The sequence below is a fragment of the Falco peregrinus genome, chromosome 2, assembly GCF_023634155.1.
Source record: "Falco peregrinus isolate bFalPer1 chromosome 2, bFalPer1.pri, whole genome shotgun sequence".
NCBI lineage: Eukaryota > Metazoa > Chordata > Aves > Falconiformes > Falconidae > Falco > Falco peregrinus.
The window spans coordinates 72795649-72816973 of NC_073722.1; the positions used below are offsets into that span (position 1 = coordinate 72795649).

A 21325-nucleotide genomic window follows, 5' to 3' on the forward strand; every position below is an offset into this window, starting at 1 on the left:
AGACATGCGTCAGCATTCCCCAGCCATGATTATTTTCCTTCCAATGTGCACCGGTTATTAGCCTCCAGTGGATGGCTTTCTGATTTTTTATAGTTCTAAATAAAGATAAAATATATCTGTCAAAATCTCTAGCATCAGATTCACATATTCCTCCCCTTCCCCCCCCCCCCCCCCCCCCCCCAAAGAATTATCCTCCAGCAATCCTTAGTTCCAGAAATTAGTCTTGATGAAAAGGAAATGCTAACTTTCTCTGTAAGTCACTGGTAAACTCACACCTCAGCCCCTTCACCATCTTCTCTCCCATTAAAACGGCCCTGTTTACCCCAGGCCATTTTGCTGTCAGGGAAAAATTAGCTGTGCACTGGCAAACATCAGAGGGCAATGGGCAGTTTTCTGACTGCCTGAATTCCTTTAAATCATTTATTTATTCACTCATACATTTTTTTTTTCTGGCCAGCAAATGTGTGTGAGTGAGGGTTTCTTGATGGGACTGGGCAGCCAGAAAGGTACCAGATGGAAAGGCTGGCAGAGACAGGGGTCATGGGAGAATGAGGATGAGTCTGTGAAGTTTATTTTAAAAAGAAAGTGATAGTGATGGAGCTGAGGGGTGAAGGCTGGTGTGGGTCTGGGGAGAAGGTGAAATGCTTGAAGGTGGATAAAAGGACTTTTCTGTGTGCGCACTGCAGAAGCAAGTAGCGAAAGGCAGCTGGGGCGATAGTAGCAGACTGGAAGGTTGCTCAGCATCCCTGAGCAATTCTGGGCTGTGCCTGGCACCATGGGGGAACATCGGGCACTAAGGGACTGGCAGGCTGCCTGTGCCCACAGACCCCAACCATCCCTGGAGGTGATGTGAGTATAAAAAGAAAGCTTTGCAGCTCTTTGGGAAGTCTCCAAAGAGACTGTGGTAAAGAGGCTTATTTTTGACAGGCAGGGGCATGGCACTCCCAGATGTAGTGACATCAGATAAATGACTGTCATTTTCAACCTCATCTCCGGCGCAGAGTTTTGTGAAGGAAGATTTCCAGGCACAAAGGGAGGAATTTGACTGTTGCTGGAGTTTGCAGCCAGAAAGAAGTCAGGCAATAAAAGAAAGTCCACTTTTTAAAGAATTTTACAGAAGGCTGACACCCTTGTGAAAGCAAATCTATTAGACCTCTAGGCACGTAAAGTTACAGAATTCTGCTCAGTCATGAGATGACACAGAGATTTGTCAAGCTTTCGGCTTGAGAGCTTATAAAATGGCTAAAGTCTTGGCTTCAGTTTTGCTTTGAACATCCCAATTGAGTGCTGAACGAAAGAATAGCTGGGGAGCAAGCAGGCTGAAAATGAGCCTGTGCAGCAGAGCTCCCGCTTCGAAGGTATGTGGCCTTTCACCGCCACAGAGCTTTATCATCTGAGGCTCACCAAGTTTTTAGCCTGATAAAATGAACTAGACAAGGGAAAGGAAAATGTGCAAAGGGAAAACGTTACACCTGTCTGCACTTTAAGCTGAGCCTTGAGTTCAGGTTACAGAGTGAAGTAAGGTTCACAGGAGTTATTTTGATATTGCAGTAACTATGGTCAAGGCCGTGGTTGCGTTTATGACTGGCAGTGTAGAATAACCTACAGGAAACATTATCTGTCCTGGAGAATGCACAGTCTGGGACAGGGATGTTGTATGTTAGCTCAGTGTAATATCTCCCCTGATAGTTGCTTATGAAAGAAATTTATTGCCAGTTACTGTAGTTACGCTAACCTCCAAAACAATTGCCACTGTCACCTCCAAACAGTAGTTTTGGATTTTTAATCTTCTTTTTGATAGTTCATATGGCCATTCTCTCAAAATGTAAATTACGTCTCCATTAGAGATGGCTATCTAAAGCAAGAAATAATCCTGCTTCTTTCTGCTTACCTTAGGCTGGTGTTTATTTTATTTGACTGCTCTGAAACCTCTGTATATCCTGTATATTTCTGCCCCTTGCAATATGAGTCTGAACCAAAACGATTGTAAGACGATGCAGGTAGTGTGGGCCCCATGGGTCTCACACCTTAGGCAGTTATCTTTAGACATAAAATTTTTGTTTGAGTCATGCATAATTTTATACTTATAACTATGAGGTTCCATAATTGGGTACAGCTTATATTTAGAGGATTTTAAAAATCCACTTACTTCTGTTAATTTCCATGCCAATTCTGATGCTAAGATAATTGTGTTTAAACACATGAAAAAAAATACTACAAAGAAGGGATTGGACATCTTTCTGTGTTCTCACAGGACAAGGTTGAGTGGGCTGGGATTACAGGAAAGGAGATTCAGGTAAACCTCCTAAAAACATTTCAAAGGAGAGCAATAACTGAGCACCAGGATAGTTGCCTGCAGAAGTGGTCAGGTCTGCACTGAAGGTGATTAAAAACTTACTGGATGCATGTTATAAGCATGGCTGAAGTTGAGTGGATCTTGCATGTGGACTGAGCAGCGACGTGTCTGTTTTCAGTGATTCACAAAAGTCAGGGAAGAAAGACAGCAGATTTTACAGCAGTTACTGCTGTTCTGTATGGGTTTAACTCTTCTTGTCCAGGCTGGATTGTAGGATTAAAGGTCTGTATGCCACAAAAACATGCTGTATTTGTGGCAGTGCACTAGCCTGGAAACACAACATAATTGCAAGGAAAGGTCAATGCCCTTATTCAGAGTTGAGTGGAAAGATCTATGGTCCGAAGGGGATTAAGCTTTTGGTAAACAAAAATAGCCATATTTAGCAAAGCAGAAGAGAATAAATCAGTGGGCAAATGCCCTTCTGTTATTGTTTAAACTGTAATGCTCTTCTCTTTCAAGGTTGCTCTCCAGTTGAACCTTAAGCAGTTGTGAACAGAAATTTTAGGATCTCCTTCCTGAATAAATAACAGCTCTGGAAAGCAGGTGCAGATTTACAGGGTGGTGATGAATGACTGCAGAGATCTTGGCACTCCATTAACACTGGCGAGTATAGAGTGTCCTCCCAGACCATACAGTGTGGTTCACAACACTTTTCATCCAGTCTCCATGAAGTTTCTTTAAAAAGCAATTAACCGCCATCCTGGATGGTGTGTTGTAATGGGCAGGTGGAGGGGATTATAGAGCTCTAGTCTTGCAGCTTTTCTCCCAGTAGATGTTTGCCATCAAGGCAGCTCTGGAAAGAGAAAGAGAGAAGGAGGTAATTTCCAGCTGTTTTGCCTTGCTGTGGTTACCTACTCCACTATGAAATACTGAAGAGGTGGTTCTGGTGCTTTTGGTGCTTTCGCTAAGAATGCTTTGGGACAAACACTGATAATCACATATGGCTCATCTGGCTCATGGGAAGACTTTCCAGCAGCCCAAATGTAGCAATGACATCCTGTGACCACGGACCTTTGAACTGCTCTGAGTGATTACTGGCTTTCAGTGTGTTATAGAACTGCTAAGCAGTCCACATTGCATATGAAATTAATATGTGCAAATAAGAATGGAAAACCAAGCAAGCAAAAGTACGTTTTCAAATGCTTTATGTTTTTTTTCCTCCAGCTTTGCACCTGAAGGAAAGTTTCCTGGAAAGTCAGGGTTGGACTGTCAGTTGAAGAAACTAGGGAAGCGTGTCCATGTGTGTGTTTATTTTCAAAACAGTCATCTTTCTTTTGGGTGTTGCTTCCCTTCCCTGCTGCATGTAGCTCTGACAGATTGATGTAGTGTGCCCAGGAAGAAAAGAAATGCTTGTCCAAAAATTATTTCCCATATCTTTGAGAGGAACAATCCATATTATTTTTTTCCCTTGATTCTTAGCACTGAAAGCTCTGCCTTTACCCTTTAATAGATGACTGTGTTTGATGAAGGTTTTTGAACCGCCTAAATGGTCAGGTGTCAGAGATCTATAGGCAGCTGGTGTTTGTTTAGTAAATGATGTCCCTGTTATTGTAGTAAAAGACAGGCCTGAGCGGGCTATAAATATGTGCTGTTCCCATGCATCATACCTCTGTCCCAAGTTACATTTCAGACCTTTAGTTGTTTGCTCTCTGATTTCTTTCTTTTTCATTACATTTCTCCCTCCCTCTCTCCCACCAAGTTATTACACTGAAACAAGACCAAACCAAGTTATTCATGTAACAACACTTTCAGAAGGAAGCAGAATTTTCTATATGCAACAGTTGTGATTGCAGTCTTTATCGTTTTCATTTGCAAACCATCAATGCTCCTGTGTTAACTTTGGTAATGACAAAGGTGACAATGGACAAGTGTTTAGTGGTTATCAGTGCTGCAAAATGCTCCTATCTATCAGCATGAGAAATTGTGAAATGGAAATTGTGGACTTTAATCTATTTTCTGAAGTTGTTTTCATGTCTGCATTGTAGAAAGTTAGAAAGGGAACTGCTGCTTAGAGAGTGCATGGGATGTTGTGATCAGATGGGTGGCCAGAAGAGAACTTAAACAGCAGAACTGTTTCTTGTGTGTCTTTTCTTGTTTTACTCCTATGATGGTTGTTTTTGTAGGTGTAGAGGAATTGCACGTAATTTACAGGATCAGTAGAGCCCCACCAAGATCCCAAAGCTCACCAGGTGTTTGTTTGAATATCTAAAGCTGTAAGGTCAGAGGAAAAAGTGTCTTTTGGGAGCTATTTTTGTAGAACTATATTTCCTATATAAAAGCTCGTGTTCTTCTGCATTTTGCATACACTGGTGTAATTGTAAAAATAGCTTGTCTTGTGGTGTCTTGACCATTAAGTTTCTGGTTCTGCTTGGGACTCTAGTATGTAGAAGTGGGAGTTTGATACAAGGCTTGGAAAATACATGAGTGGGACTTCTGCCATAAAATGGAGCTAACCTTTCCTTGTCTTGGTCACCGCATGGTCATTATTATCTCATGTCAGCTGGGTTGTCTTCTCTCTTTTGCCTTGCCCATAACCCTAAGCTGCTGCTCTGCTCAGCTGGGCATGTTAGGATGGTGTAATTGAGAATAGAAAGTGCTCTGAACACACCTGACATACAGGTGGCACTGGGTCATACCTTGGAGACAAATCCATCCCAAATTTGAAAACATCTGAGTCCAGAGAGAGTGTATTTGAAAGATGAAAGGAAAATGTAAATGCTTTGACTTTGGAGAGATTCTTAGGCTCATCAGACTCTGAGCCCAAGCTTTCCAGGTAAGAGCAATCTCTGTCCTTAACTCTTTATGCAGTAAATCTGAACACCTAATAGCCCAGGAACACAGAGCCTTGAACTGTCCTCCAGTTAACAACTCAAAAGTCAGCAGACCTAAGAGAGGGAATTAAGTCTCCCATAGCATCTGGGCACACCCTGTGGCCAGGGTTGCATTTGACCATGATTTAACAAATGCACTTATGATTTAAAAATCTCCTTCAGATTCAGAATTATATCTTTATCTATATTATATTGCTGGAGAAAGTCCTCCCCTGCTAGACAGAGAGTTAAGTTTACAGTCCTCACCAAAAGGTCATGAGGGCAAGAAAAGGTGACATTGCAGGTTTTCTGATACTTTTCTGAAAGAACATGGTCATTTGTTCAGTATGCAGGAGAAGCATGACCTCCTTGTAATATTATTTTTTCTCTTCAAGCATATCTGGCAGAATTAGAACTGCAATAAAACTGTCCTGATAATGATGCAAATGTGTGAAATTGTAGTTATCCTTCAACATCATTTTGCTCTTAATTTGTTTCTTTTTGGCTGTCATGCTGCTGATTTTAAACTCCCTCTTCCCCTGAAAAAAAACATTTTATTGGAGAAAAAAAAAGATATTTTCTCACTTTTTCCTGGCTTAACTTTCCATTCTCCTCATTGATACTCTAAAGACAAATATTTGAAGGAACCAAGTAATTGTAATCTTCAGGGTACGAATTGTTCATTTTCCACTAAATATGAAACCCATCATGCTGAACTGTGAATACAGCGGGATACACTTAGCAGGTGTATGAAAATGAAAATAAAAGGACACTGATTGAAAGGAGAATAAAAAAAAAAAATCATGAAAGTGACAGTTCCTCAACTCACTCAAAATACACAAAACAGTTTTAACTGCTTTCATAACAGATACCATGCAAGGAGACCCAATTAATTTTATCTTCGTGCTGTTATACAATCTGTGTAATTCTTTTGGTCACCAAAATGTCTGAGGTACATTATATTATTAATACAGACTTCACTCCTTGGAAAAAGAAATCACATTTAATCTCTTTTTCTCTTTATCTATGGATTGATCTGTCTGTGAACAACTCCAAATCTTAGCAGGAAAAAAAGTGTAAGTAATAACAACCTGATAAATTCTGGAAGAAACCTTGAAAGCATGTTCACATCAGACAGAGATTGACATTTAAATAGACGAGCACACACTGCGTGAATGTAATTGTGTTTAAAGGTATAATGTCTTCTGACTTGGTATACTGAGGAGATGAAGTGCTTTTGCAGGAGGTCACAGTAGCCTTACAATTCACATGAGGGTAATGGAGGGAACGCTAACAATAGCAAATGAAGCCCTAATTCCTGGTGTAGTTACAGGGAGCCGAATCTGTTTCTACAGTTCCTTCAGCCAGACTCACTTCTGGTTTCTGCTGCTGGAAACCAGCAACAGTTTTGTGTATCAGCAAAGAAGGGGATTTGTCCAAGGATCTCAAAGGGAAGTGCTCATTCAGTTGAGCAGCAGGCGGTGGCAGAAATTTCATGAAACTTCTGAGCAGGAGCACAGGATGGGAAGGTCAGGTTGCCCTCCAGTTTTAGGAATAGGTACCTTGTTTCCTTTGCAAGACTAGAGCCAGGTAAGTCCTTGCATTTTCATTACTGATCTTCACTTCAGCCTGTAGTGAACATTACAGGTTGCTCAGTATGCCAGAGTCAAAGGTATTGGTCTACAAGGATGTTGAAGAGGGAAAATGACACAATGTGCTGGAATTTGGTTATGGCAACAGATTACAATCGATAAGATAGCAAGTGCTCAGTGATTTGTTCTCCAGAAACATCGGACAGGGAGGATGGATGGGTAGATTGATTTCATAATTAAACATGAAACTGTTTTATTTTCTGATTTCATTGTCAACTCAGATACCAGCCCCAGTTTGATGAATAGTTTTCTCTGGTTTACAAGCATTTCAGAAAGCTTTGGTGGAGATTCAGGTCATCTTGGGCTGAATTCAGCTGTATACAGGGGTCTGGGTAAATCTGGGTTAGTGTATGATTTCCTGCATCTAGTACAGAGAAATCAGCAAACTGCATGCAGTTCTTCTGCCTATGGGCTAAGGCAGAGAAGATCCACAGCCAAATACAGCCAAATTTGCAGGGGACTCGAAATGCTGACTTTGGTATGTGGGCCTATGTTACTCTTTAATGCCCAAAGACTCAGCATTTCACGGTTTATATTTGTTGTCTCATCTGAATATAAGTCACAGTGTAAAAATTGTTTATCTCCTGCAAAGTGAAAGCATGAAAATTAGTCGTGTAATATTGACTGAACTGAGCCTGCTGAATCGAGAGACCAAGCTGTGATCAGCTCACCTTTGGGAGAGAGTCCGTAGGGCACCTGTGGCCACTTGGCATGCAGTAGGTAGGAGAACCAGCTGGATCTGCACTTGGAGGGGGAAAAAGTAAATGGCTATAGAAGAGGGGAAGGCACCAGAGCTTGCACTGGTTACAGATTTCTATGGCTCCTTTATACTCAGATGAGAAGCAGGAGGGAGCCGAGACCTGATCTGGAGCACTGCTTATTTTACAGTTTGCTGGCCAGATAACCCCGCTGCTCCCTGCCCCTTTCTCCCAGCAGATCACAGGACTACAGGCTAGCCTGCTCTGTGGACTTGATTTTGAAGATTGCAGCATCTTCTCCATTCTGGCCTGATGTCAACTATATAATAAGTGTGTATTTGTTACAATGTGGGTGGGAAGCCTGTAGGAATATAGGACAGAGAGCCTATCCTGTATTACAGGCTTGCTTTTTTTTTTTTTCCCCATTCAACAAATGCTCATTTATCAAGCTGCTGAGAGGAGAGAAACCCAGCTATTTCTGCCTGTGTGCCTGCTTGAATTTAAAAAACACCTTTAAAGGTATAAACAGACTTGAAATCCCAAAGGGTTTAAAGGCAGACATGAAGCATATGCATGTTTTCAGAAAGATAAGTAGTTAGCCCCATCCTTATTGTGTTTTTACTGATTCTAGAAAACATCTGAAAGTAGGGATTTAAAAATGCTTCCTATATTCCTCTCTCTGCATTCATCTTTGCATGGTCTGCACATTTCAGGTGGGCTTATTTTGAAACACTGGATTTGAATAGTACTTCTCCGTTTCCTTATTTTAAGTCATTTTCCTGGCAGGGATTGTACTTAACGTTGACTAATGACTAAACTAACAGGCAGAATGGATGTCGTTGGCCTCATTCTTTTCTCTTTACCAGTCAAAGGGTAACTGTGAATTTAAAGTAATTATGTTGGTCTGAAGTCGGCATCAGAGTTAATGCTAAAATTTAACATCAATGCTAAAAATTATCCTTTACGTGTTTCTTTTAATACATGCAATGTTCTTAGTTTTTTGCATACAATACATATGCACACAACTACTGGAAAAATCATATCTTTTTGTGTCCTCTAGTGACCTTATTTATGATATAACTATAGAAGAAAAGGCTAGGTTAGTTCCTCTTTGAGGCTATGACTTTGATCATATGATATTGAATTGTACCTTACTTCTATTTTACAGGTTCTAACGAGAACAAAAGTCAGGAAAATTCAGAGCAGCAGGGAGGGTCTTTCTATTCAGAGGTAGATTACTTTATCTTTAACCCTCTTCCCTTCCTTGTGCCTGATGCAATATGCACACACGCATCCATGTGTACACAACTACTTGTACAGTTTAAGTTTCTCTTGCCCTCCCTCTGAGCCAGAAGCATAAATCTTCTTTCTCTGATAAAGGCATTTAAACCACCAAGTTATGAAAATATTATCAGTATTTCTGTGTTGGGTATGTCACTGGCAGTGGGAAGCATTTATCTTCCCTGTCACTTAGTTTCCTTGCTGAATTCTCTAGGGACAGCAACATTTGGTTTTCTTGAAATTTTCAATAAAGGACAGGCAAATAATGTCTTTCTCTACTAGGTTTTCCCCAGCTTAGCTCTGCCTCTACCAAGGGTGTCTTGCAGGGACAATTAACACCGCGCTGTTGCCTGAGTTTCGGTGGACGTTGTTATTGCAGCATTTGTCCTCTTCCTTGCAAATCACATTATTCCTGTGGCCGTGGACCATTAGTGAGCCCAGGGGAGCCAGGAGGGGATCACGACCGGCTGCTTGCCCTCAGGCGGAGGCAGCCCCAAGAGTGGCCAAGCAGAAGGTGGCTCAAGAGGAGCCCATTTGGGTGCTCTCCTGTACCTCTGAGCTGCCAGGTACTTAGTGCTCAGTTTACCTGGTGCCCCCTTCCCTTCCTGGGGCTTATTTCTGTCTTAGTTTTGCAGTGCTGCACTCGCTGCCCTCCCTACACCTCCTCCCACCACAGAGCCAGCCTTTTTTGTGTGCTTCTCTCTCTGCCCAAGCATTTGGCAACAGGCAGTTGCTTAAATATCAGCAACGCTAGGATACCATGCCATTTCACTGAAATATCACTGTTTTCTTTGCCTTTTTTGCCTGCTATCTGGTTTAGTTTCAGACTCTGGCTTCTCTGGCAGCACAGCCAGGAAGGGTAGCAGATGTCATGGTCTAGCTGAGGTTTTGAGGTCTGCGCAGCAAAAAATGGCCAGAGTTTTTCAGCCTTTCAGCAAGCATTGCACAGGCAGCAGTTGGGTAATGTCTGTGTGGAGCATATACATCCTTGACACTGCTCATTACATTAAATTGAGCTATGCTAGGTGACCATTCTCTCTTTGAGATACCAACATGAGGGGGTCAGGAATGTATTAAGGGATCAATAATTAAAGCCTTACCTTGCCTTAAAATTCTTCCCCTGTTCAGTTCCCAACCCCAAACATTCAGCTGGAAAATCCCAGAAGAGGCAAGTTTGTAATTCTCACCTGGTCTTTATGTAACCAGCTGTTTTCTGCATCCCAGGGGTGATGTGGGTTTCCAGGTCTCTTGCTTAAGCCTTATTAATTTATGTACATTTTTTTCTAATATGGTTGTTCCCAATTTGCTTTTTGACTTACAGACAGAAGTGATGATGCATTGTATGTTTCCTACTCTTCCGCTAACCTAAATAGCCTGCCTGGGGAGGGATGGAAGGGAATGGTTGTGCTTTGAGAGGTAAACATAGAAGAGTCTCTGGTATTCTCTCAGACTGCTTTAAGAACACTGAAGAAAGCTGGTATTTCATCCCTTCTGTTTGCTTTCTTTCCCCAGAAATCTTCACCCCAGAAACAACATGTGCATAGTACTCCCTTCCTGTGTGTCACCTTTATGTGGCACTGCACCTTAGTGAAAATACACTTTTGGTGTGCTAGATAGGCTGGTTTAACTTACTCAGTGCTTCAGTTTAGCATCTAGACTTGCAAGCACGGCTGTATTGGTACTTGTTACCACCAGGAAACAGGTGCTTCAATCTCACAGTGAGGCAGGTAATTCATTTGATGTTCTTACTCTCTAGGAATTTTTAGACTTTGTTGGGTTTTGTTTGTAGTATTTCCATTTGCTGTGGACAAAATGCATATGCTAACACAGCAATCTTGTGCAAATCTCTGCTGTTAGAATTTATGTAGAATCTAGGTGGAAGCACATGGATCGAAGTGGTTGAAGAGTTAATGCGTGGCAAGATTTGTTCCTTCAGTTCTCATTCTACCTTTGCTGCAGACAATGTGTTATTTAGTGCAGGTGCTTCACTGGGAATCTCAGTACCTTGCAGTAATGATCACTGCAGATAATCAGCCTCTGTCTACAACAGAAAAATTACTGCAATTGGATAACGTAGTTTGTCTCCGCTGGGACCCCAGATGAGGCGCGTTAGCATAACTGCACAGCCAGCCGACACAACGGCTTTAAGCACCATCTTGAACCATGAGATCAGCAAGAACACTGCGCTCTCGGTAGGGCGGTGGTTGTCAGCCATCTGCTGAGGATACAGTGCCTGCTGTTATTAACAGCACGAGCACTGAATTCCTGAAATATTCCTTCCAGTGCCCATAGCCATGGCTAGTAATTCTGCATTCCCGGTCTTTATTTACCTGTGAAGCTCTTCTGCTCTCAGAAGGAGGAACGCTGGCTTCGGTGGCAGTGCTCAGCTCGCCTGCACTGTTTTGCTAAACATGCTGAGTCTTAGCATGCCTAAAAATAGTGCTAGATTATCAACACTGGGTTTTAAAGATAATTTGTTGACAAAGTGCACCATTTAAGATTACTGCTTTTATAAAGAAGCCACATTACACTCTAAAGACTACATGAGCCTTTAATTTGCTCTGATGGTTACTTGGTAGGTTTAATTGGATGCAGTAAGTTTTAGAAGCACACACCAAGTCTGAGATTTGGAAGTGCACCTGATGCCATCCCAAATTTTCATTACAGTAAGACCTGAGCTCATGGGAGCACAGCCCCCAGGCATGCTGGAAGAGCTGTAAGCAAATACTAGTTCCTCCTGGAAGTTCTTGCACAGGCAGAGGTGAAGCTGCCCTGAGCAGCCAGTGCATAGGAGCCTCATGACAGGAGAGGATAAAAGGGATAAGATGGGGCCAAATTATGAGACAAGACAGATCCATATTGTTCACAGGGTGGGGTTTTTTGGAGGTTTTGTGTTTTGTTTTGGTTTTTTTTCTTATGCTTCCAAAGGCTGGGTTTGCAGTGCTTTATGCTACATAGCTGTTCATACAGCACCTATCAGTTAAGATCTCCATCCTAATAGAAACTGTTAGTAAGACATGTTCCTCATTTCACTGGTTCAGCTGAATAAAACAAAATAATAGAAATGGCAGCTATGATGAAGAGTGAACTTTTAGAACTTTTTTTGGTTCATGTAAGGTTGGTTAATTTGTGCATCCGGTTGGTCTCATGAACCTCAATGAGACTGTTTGTGGGAGTAAATAGGCTGGTTTTTAATCTCTCAGGTTTTCCTAATAACATCATTATGTCATTTAAAGCATGAGCAGTATTTATCTTGATGACCTCTTGTTATCTGAGATCAAAGTGAGATAAGAGTTGAAAATTAATTCAATGTAGCAATTGCATTAAGAAACCATTTACAATGGGAGTTTCACAGAAGAGTCATTCTGAAGGTTTCATTTTGGTCCTTCACTGCAGTCTGTCCTTCCAGAAATCCACTTCTTGGCTTGGGGCACTAATTACCACCTTTATCAAGAGCCCTGTCCTCAAAATGCTTACGCATATGCCTGTGTCTCCTGGCATTACTCCTGTCACCAAATGGGAAGTGAATCAAATTACAAAGACATAAGGATTTGGCGAATTCTAGCCTTGAGTAAGAAATAATACCTATCTACTTCAAGGTGAGTTGTGAGGATTTGATGCAGACATGAAGAATCCTTGTTAGTGCTAAAGAATTGTCAGAATTAGGTCATGATCCAGTGTCTTTTTCCTGAGGATAGCAGTGTGATATTTATATTGGAAAGACATGTATGAATCTGTGTGAGCCTGAAGCTGTACTAGCTTCAGAGATGCTTTTAAAATATTATTCTTCCCTCCCTCCTTTCTAAAGGGTCTCATGAATCTGTCTGGAGCAAATACCTCAATGAAGACCATTTTCATTGTCTAATTCAGATTTACTATAACGTGTGGTAGTGGTGGTGGTGTGTATTGCGTTTTGTGAATTAAATTCCAGAGACAGAAATAATTCAGCTTTTTTTTTTTAGCATACAGGTTTCTTCTAATGGGTCCCATTTATTATGTACATGGGTCACAGATGAAAAAAACCACAAAACCTGAACATTCTGCTTTGGTCTGCTGAATATGTCCAGAAAGTTTCCTTTCTCATCATCTCCCCTTTAATGGGTAAATCTTGCTGCTTGAAATGAAGTGTTCAAAATACTAAATAGAACGAAAGCGGAATATTGTTCCTAAAGTTATCAACCCTTGCCAACTCAGTGGATGTGTGAGTTGTGAGAGAGAACATCTCAAATTACATCAGATATCTACATGTAGGCAAATGATTTAAGCCCTTTGTATGGTGATGGTAGTATAATTAATTCATACTATGTAATAAAATATGCATAAGTAATTCATACTGTAATGAAAAGTGACATTCTTACTGTCTAGTGTTAGTAGGAAGACCTGATACTGAAAAAGACCTCAAAATTTCCTTATATGTGTTCAAACATATGCAGGATATATGAAAATACTTTAAAACTTATTGCATCAGTCATATAATCTAACGGAAAAGAAGCAAAGTTTCATTACAAAGTATATAATTGACTTCAGCCTAGAAAGCAGTGTTAAAAATGGAAATTCATCTTCAGTTCTGTTTGTAAGCTTACAGTACAAAGTAAAATTTATTGGCAAGTAAGTTTGATGTGTGTACTCATCAGGGGCTATGAGAATGGGGAAGATCCATATAGCCAAAGAGAAATAACAAGCTAATACTGAAGTGTTTCAGGAGCAGGAAGCCACAGAAATCAGCAGGTCCCTCAAGATATTAGGCAGTAATCAGATAAGAATGTTGCAGATGCTTTTCAAGACTTTATTTTCCTTGGTCTCTGCTACTGAGAATGATGAATAAATTTGGAGTGGGGGAATTCCGGAGAGCAAAGGTGCAGTGCTGCCTTTGACAGATATTTCAAAAAAATTCTCTCCATATATATGTATGTGTGTGTATGTGTGTGTGAAATGGAAGAACTCAGGAAATTAAATGTCAATAAATCAGTGGGACCAGATGGCATTCATCTGAGATTTCCAAAAAACATAGTAGCAGAGTTACTATTAAAATATGTATAGATTATCACTGAAAACAACCTCATCTATTAAATGAGAACAGTTTTCAATGGAAAAGACTTCTTAAAAGACAAGAATTGTGGCAGGAATTATATTGTGGCCAGTGATTTTAATTTCCATAGCAGGAAAATAGAGGTATGATGTTTTAATACATTAACATACTATTTCTTTTGATGTCTTACAATCTTTGACTGGCTTAAGAAAAAAATATTTAAAACAAGGCATAAAATCTCCTGTGTTATTAGAACATAGGTATAGCTAGGTGGTTTTTTTGGGTTTTTTTTTCAAATGTCTTTTTGTGAAGTCTGTAAATGAAATTTGTTAACTAGAGGGTGAGGATAAAGTTAGATCTGTTCAGAGATTAAGAGAGGGAATTAGATTAACTATATTACAGATAGGAAGAAAGAATACAAGGACTGATGTCTATGCCTCAGCACAGAAGGAGGTTATTAATACATAGCTGCAGGGTTCGAACCTGGAGTGGGTGTCGTTAAACCCATTTGGAGTAGGAAGGGAGGAAAGAGGTGACTGTTGGTACAACAGGAACTTGTTTGTGCAGCCACACAGTGCACTGGATATTCATGAGAAAGCTAGAAACTTGGGCAATATACTTCAAGATAAGCATGTGCAATGCAATGCATACTGGAAAGAACTTTGTAAGCACTCAGAGAAGTTTTGGCTTAACCTGAGCCACCCCTAGAGGAGATAAAGGCATGGGGGAGTTGGTGGTGGTGGGGGTGTAGAAACCTGTCCCTTCTACATCAGAGCACAACCGTCCTTCTAGAATAAATTCAGCCCCGTGGCTGGAGGGAAGGGAGACCAGCATCTTGTGTTGTGGGGGTGTTTGATGTGGGTGCTGCTCACAGCAGCATCAGGTGAGCACTTCTTGTCTTTTCTATGCCCCTGTAGTAATGGTGCCCATGACCGTGTCTCCTGGAGTCTTTATGTATCAGCTTATCTAGATTTGTGCAGGCATTGGGGCAGCTTCCCTTACCCACCCCAGCGCAAACATGTAGTGAGCATAATTAAACTTACAGAGATAAGTGGCACTGAAGAGAGACAGCTAAAGATACCTGTGTGGCAGAGGAAGATGAGGAGTGGAATACTGAAATGTGGCACTTTGTTAAGGAGGAGATAATGTTGTCTATTATACCTTTTTACCTTTATTAAGGGATCGACTTTCACTCATTTTATTCTGACAAAAAAAGTGAAAGATAGCAAAGAAAAGAGTGAGGGAAGGCTCACCAAAGGTGAGAGAAATGATAGATAGAAGTGAGAAAAGAAATTCGGCAATGAAGACTTGAAGCAGTGCTAGGGAATCAATTTGCCTCCCTCCTATGAGCAGGCTGTAACTAATGATTTAGAGAACGTTTCTGAACGAGGCGCTTGCTGTAAACCCCAAACTAATTGATCCATTTCACTTCAAAGTATGTGATAGGGGAAAAGTCTACTTTATCTTCTCTACTCAGGGTAGCAATAAAGTCCTACTCGTACTCCTTCCACTTCCAGCAAGAAGTCTGCGTCACTGACATTCTCAAGCCCAGCTTTGCAAAGAAAACATCTAGAGACTGTTTTTTAAAAGCAGGCTGAGATCTGGTTTCCTCCATGGGATCAAAAGGCTGGACTTTTCACAAAAGATTTACAGGCATCTCTTCCAAATTCTCAGCATTCAGCTGAATAGGAAGTCTGCCTGTTTAAGAGTTGGATTGATAATTCAGTGCAGTGGGGATAAAGTATTAGCTTCTGATGCTTGCCAAGAATTTTGTATCAGAGCATCCTAAAGGAGTGGGAAGGAGGTCTTCCATGCCTGACGTTACTAAGCTTACCTCTAAACCCAAATATCTCACAGTCTGGAGTTTAAAAAGAGGATGTGTTTTATTCTGCATCATTCAGAGAATTTGGGAGGTCAGTAGAACGGGACTTTCTTCCACTCTGATTAGACAAAAGCCAGCTTTGCCTCAGAAGGAAAGCCTGCCTGCCCCAGCTCCCTCATTGCCTTGCAGAGTGTGCTGTTGGCAGAACAGAGACTTGCTTCTGAAATCATTGCTACCAATTATACAGAACGATAATTCCGCTGAGAAAGTGTAGACAAACTTTATCTCATTAAGACAAAGTCCAGATGCTCTATTTATGTATGTTTTAAAACCAGTGCAGTAAAGTCTTCCAGATACATATAATTGGCAAGAGAAAGCAGAGTGCAAAAGGGTAATAGTTCCACTATTTTGTTTTAAATTAACAACTGTGGTGTATCATCTTGTCTCCAAACAGAGATCTGAACGAGGACATGGATTGTATGGCATACCAAAAAGATTTCCTGGGCTTAAGTTGCAGGAACAAAAGGAAAGGACTCTGATGGATAGGAGATGCTAAAAAGACTCTTCAAGAGAGAGTAACATTGGAAAGAAATCAAGATGCCAGGAATGTGAGAAATAATGTTAAATTGTCAGCTTCATTATTTCCAGGGTTGGAAGGGAAGTAAATGTTCTTTGGGGTCATTGGCATGGGGGCATTTCTGTCCGTGATCAGGGATGGGAAAGACCCTCTCCCAGTTAGCCAGACTGTCTGAAAGCCTGGGTGGGAGAGACTGATGATGGACATGGATGCCTTTGTCTCAATTCACAGATACTCAGTAGTACAAATTCCTCTCCTGCCTCCTGGGAGCTCTGCTCGCAGGTAATCGAGAGTAGCATTTTACACAGGAAGAGGAAAAAAATCCTGTATTTAGACAATTCTTGTTGGAAAATTGTAGCCCAAGGCTGTAATAAAGATGCCAGTTTCATGAAACTGAAACAGGCTTGGACATGCTGAATTATGGAGTAAGGGGAGCCCAGACAATTAATAGTAAAAATGCTCTTAAATATAAATGAGAGCTTAGGATAATGTTTTTGATAATAATCTTTTTGTAATAGCACAATAAAGTGGTCTGCACTCCTCGCCTTGCACAGAAGAGCTCATTTAAATGTCCTCTATTCCCTCAAGACCAGGCTTAGATATTCGACGTGCACCATAATGTCAGTCATTATTTCCTGAGCATATCGACAAAGTTTGACTCCATTTATCCTAAGTGCTGAATTTAGCTGGGGGCTCTGCAGGCTCTGTATTGCACTAGCCTGACCGTGGCTGTAATGCAAAACAATACGCCAGATGTAAATGGCGTTGCTGCTGAAATTTCTGCCTCCCTTGGCAGGACACGGCGGAGGAGCCCAGCACCATGTGCTGGTGGGACACACCTACTGGGGGCAGGCGATGCTCTTGGCAGAAGCAGAAGGAAAAAGTTTGTTATGATGGGTCTGTTAGTAAGGCAAACACTGGCAGACTTTCTTCAGTCTCTTGGTTTGAGTAATCCAGTAAGGTTTTTAAATGCATCACTTGGAAACTATACACTGGAAGACTGCACGTAGCCACAGCACAGGAGATGGCGCAGAGTTGCTCCCTTATCTGTTGATGTTGGCTTCACAAAAGAGCACAGCAAAACTACGGCCCCAATCTGTCTCCCGGTGGAGGGCCACTAGCAACCCAATCTCAAATCTAAGCTGCTTTATAGGGCATCGATTTTCTCTCTTAGGAGCAGATAAAGCTCTCGCTAAAATCAAGGACAAAATCCCTATTGATACCAGTGGAAGCAGGATCCAGCTTTTGTGATTTAAGTGGTGTGTAGAAGGAGGGGTCTCTGTCCCAAAGAAGAAAGCCTCTAACTTTTTTAAGCTTGGTTGCATTCATCTTACAGGCGATCTGAAACAGGTATTATAAGCATCCCAGTTCCCTTAAGTGCTTTGCAGGGGAAGTGCCAAGTGCACCAAAGCTTCAAGTTATTTCTCTTGCCTCTTGACTAAAAGGGCTGACTGATTATTTGTGGATGCAGCAAAGCAGCAGCTCCCTTTTATGCTTGGGGGAGCCTGGTTGTTGCCCAAAATGCCACGATTCCCTTCCAGTTGGGGCAGTGCCTTCCACAGGCTGGAAATCCAGCCACAGCTGAACACTCGTGCCTCTGATCTGGCTGTGTCATCGCTGGCGGTAAAGGAAAAGTGATGCATCTCTGTTCTACCATCAGGATGCGCTCTTCTAGGGATAGGGTTAATTGGCTTTTTAGGGTGGTGGGAGGGAAAGGAGGGAAAGTGTGGCAGCTGTTTCATTAGATGGGATGTTGAATAAAACAGTTAAGAGGCTGCACCCCCCAGAGTTAACCTTTCCTGCTTGCATTTCAAAGCTCAATGGTGAGGTTAGGTTTGAAAAGGCTGATGGGGTGGGGAAGGGGAGGTTAATATATTTTATTAGAGTCAGCTAAGGAAAAAAAAGGAAAAAAGCTTTTCTTTTGTGATGACCTGAATTATTCTCTCATACTATAAATTAAATGACAGCTCACCTGGGAGAAGAGAGAGGGGATTAAAAACCAAATAACAATTCATAAAAGCTATTGCCACACAATACATGTTTTGAAGGAACGCCTAGCGCTAGGCCAGCTTTGCTGCATGCAAAGGCCTTATAGCTGAAAGCCATTAAGTCAATTAATACTGTACAATACATCAGAGCTAGTTCATGTCGACAGAAGGTCAGCTCAAGGGAACGATTCCCTGGCCCAGCTGATGGGCTTAGCTAAGACATCACATCCCAGGGCACTGTCCCACAGCACAGGGCAGGCTGTGCATCCTGGCGGAGCAGTCCAGGTTTTTGTGGTTGGCAGCTGACTACTGTGTAGACTTTTTCACTCAATCCCTACCACCTGGCATTTGCTTTCTGCACATTTTCTGGCTTCTAGGCCAGCATATATGTCCCTTTAGCAGAAATCTGCACGACTGGTTCCCTATCGGAAGGTGTCCTTAGGGCTTTTAAGCTGGGGAGTCACTCTGCTCTGTGTCTTGTGTTCCCAGATACCACCAGGTAAACACTTTGCTGTGTTCCACACCAGTGTAAATCCAGAGGAAATCCATGGCCTATCAGTTTACACTGAGGAGTGAAAGAGACCCACTGCGGCGAGTGCATTGCGCAAAATTAAGTAATAAGTCAGCCCAGATCTCCACTTGGCCTTGTCAAAGGGCAGACAGAAACACATGCAGCGGGGAGGTGGGGTGAGGCTGGGGGGTGGCAGGCTCAGTTTGAATGTTTGCCCTTTGAATTAATTCTAGTTGACCTACTTCAGCAATGATTGAAGAATTTTTTATTCAGTTTGCCCTGATCTATCCCCTGGTGAGCGTGCGCTTGTTATTTTTTAATGAAACCATTTTCACAGCCTGTTGTTTTAGGTGTTGCGAATGGAGAAGAGTGAGGTTATTTTTTGGTTTGTATTCTATTTTTTGTTACTTCAGGGTTCCCAGTGCCACGCAGTTGCTTTTAACTGCCCGTGCAGAGTGCATTCCCCATTCCTCGCTCTTGGCTCAGCAGGATTGTTTTCATAACAGATAAAAATAGTGTAAAGATATAACCACTGATTAAAAAAAGATCTCTCTTACAGGAGTCATAACCGAATATTTTTGTCTTTCCCTGTGAGTCATGCAAGTAGACTTGAGGACCGTCTTGCTCTGGCTTTAAACTTCTCTGGAGCATTGCTGTCTGAGCCTTTAGACACAGAATGTAAGTAGGATGGGATGAACTGAAGCAACTGTGAAAAGTAGCTATTAATTTACACTCTGCACTTAGGTCAGACCCAAAGGATTTGCCATACTGGATGAGATCACTGTTCCATCTTGTTTTCTGTCCTGAGGAAAGTGCAGCATCTCTCCTCTCCCATCGCAGCACGTACATGCACATTCTCCCACCAAGGCTGTTTCACTGCAAATGCAGTACCAAATGGTGGGATCCCAAGGTCTCTGCATATTTTGGGAGCTTAACTTCACAAGAACGGCGCTTACTCTCCACCCCTCTGGAGCTTTTGTTGTACAACGAAAGAGGCTCCAGGGATGCCTAATGGCTTAGTGACTGGCCAGATCCAGGGCTGATGGCCTTTTAAAGGTATTGCTTTGGCTCTCAAGTAGCAGGTACGGTAAACAGCGACTTTGGGGTTTTGTTGGCAATGAACAGCTGCTGCATTTTTATCACATTAGAAGACAACAGGTTTGGTTTCGTTCAGCGACACAAGGGAGGTTTCCTTGTGGCAGTTTGAGAAACACTCTTGGGAAGGGCCATTCCCTGGCTGTTTGCTGACAGTCTCAGCTTTCATTTTGCAGGGCAGGGGTAAGTGGCAGGGAGCATGTTAAAAAAAATACTGTGGTTCTTTCTGTGTTTTGGATTTATTTTTTTTCTGTCTTAAAGAAAGTCATTTCCAGGTTTCTAGCTATGAAAGAAACATGGAAAATGTTAAACAACTGAAAGTTAAATAAAAAGACCCTCAGTCTGTTAAGCGAATGCTTCTGAGGCAACTGGCATTGATCACTGTTTCAAATATCAGTTACTGGCTTAAAAGAAAAATTGACGAAATGCCAGTAACCTTTTTTCAACAAAGAAATAAATAATGCTTCTAGAGAGGAATAACATATTAATGTTATTTGTTGTATCATATCACTGTGATCAGCTACACGAGTTAAAGGAGTTTTAAGTTGAAAGTCAAAAAAACCCCAAACCACCCAAAAACAAAGAAACCTTTATCTTAAAGACATACAGCTTTATCCCTCCTTCTCAATATAACTTGCCAGGAACAGGTTTCATAATGGGACACTATTATCATAACTTTAATCTTGTTTAAATTTAAAATTCTTTCTGCAAGCCTCAAGGCCTAGAGAAAAGACCTTTAGTAAGTTATCTTAAGAAAGCAGATTGCCTGTGAATAACTTCTTATAGTCTATAAAATCCTTTGTAATTTACAGAACAGCTGTCCATAGTAAAACATCAGAAAAGCTCTACTTTGAGTCCTTAAACTGAAATAAACATGATGTAGAAAAATACAATTATGTGGAACACATTTAGAAAGGTGCAGGTGCCAGCTATAGGATTTTCACCTCTTTACTGCTAAAAAGTCTTAAGATAACAGGTCAGAAAAGGATGCTAGATTAAATAATACCCAATAAAAATCCATGGAGGAGCATCAAAATGCTCGAAGATCATCCACCAGGTCTTGTAGAAAAAAATGTGACCTCTAATGAATTTGAGAGGGTGAAGATGTTTCTAAATGCAGGTTTTGTTAAATCAGTGGCCTTCAGATTCTTAAGTTATTTTTCTTTGGCTGTCCTTATAAACAAGTTCCTGGATCTTTTCAAGGTTAAGAGAGGAGTTGCTGTAACATTTCAAAGTAATAGGTGTTCACTTAGCATATGTTGGCCATGAAGAGGACAAATGGAGCCTTTTCATCCCATGGCTGTTTAGAAAAATAACATTAATGATACTGATCCCACATAAATGTCTTCATAACTTACAGATATGCTTTTTTGAAATCAGATTTCCCATAAAGTCAGGTGCCAGTTAAAACAATATCGATGCCTATTTCTCTACCACCTTTGTTCCCTGAAGACCTTAAACTTACTTTGGCATCACAGACCCATCCATAATTTACTGACAGTCTAG

At 41.4% G+C, this 21325-nt stretch overlaps 1 protein-coding gene across 2 annotated transcripts in view; it reads left to right on the forward strand.

The window, feature by feature from the left end:
* Positions 1-21325, forward strand: part of UNC5C (unc-5 netrin receptor C) — a 260978-nt gene that overhangs the window by 105010 nt on the left and 134643 nt on the right. The gene's annotated exons all lie outside the window — the stretch shown is intronic.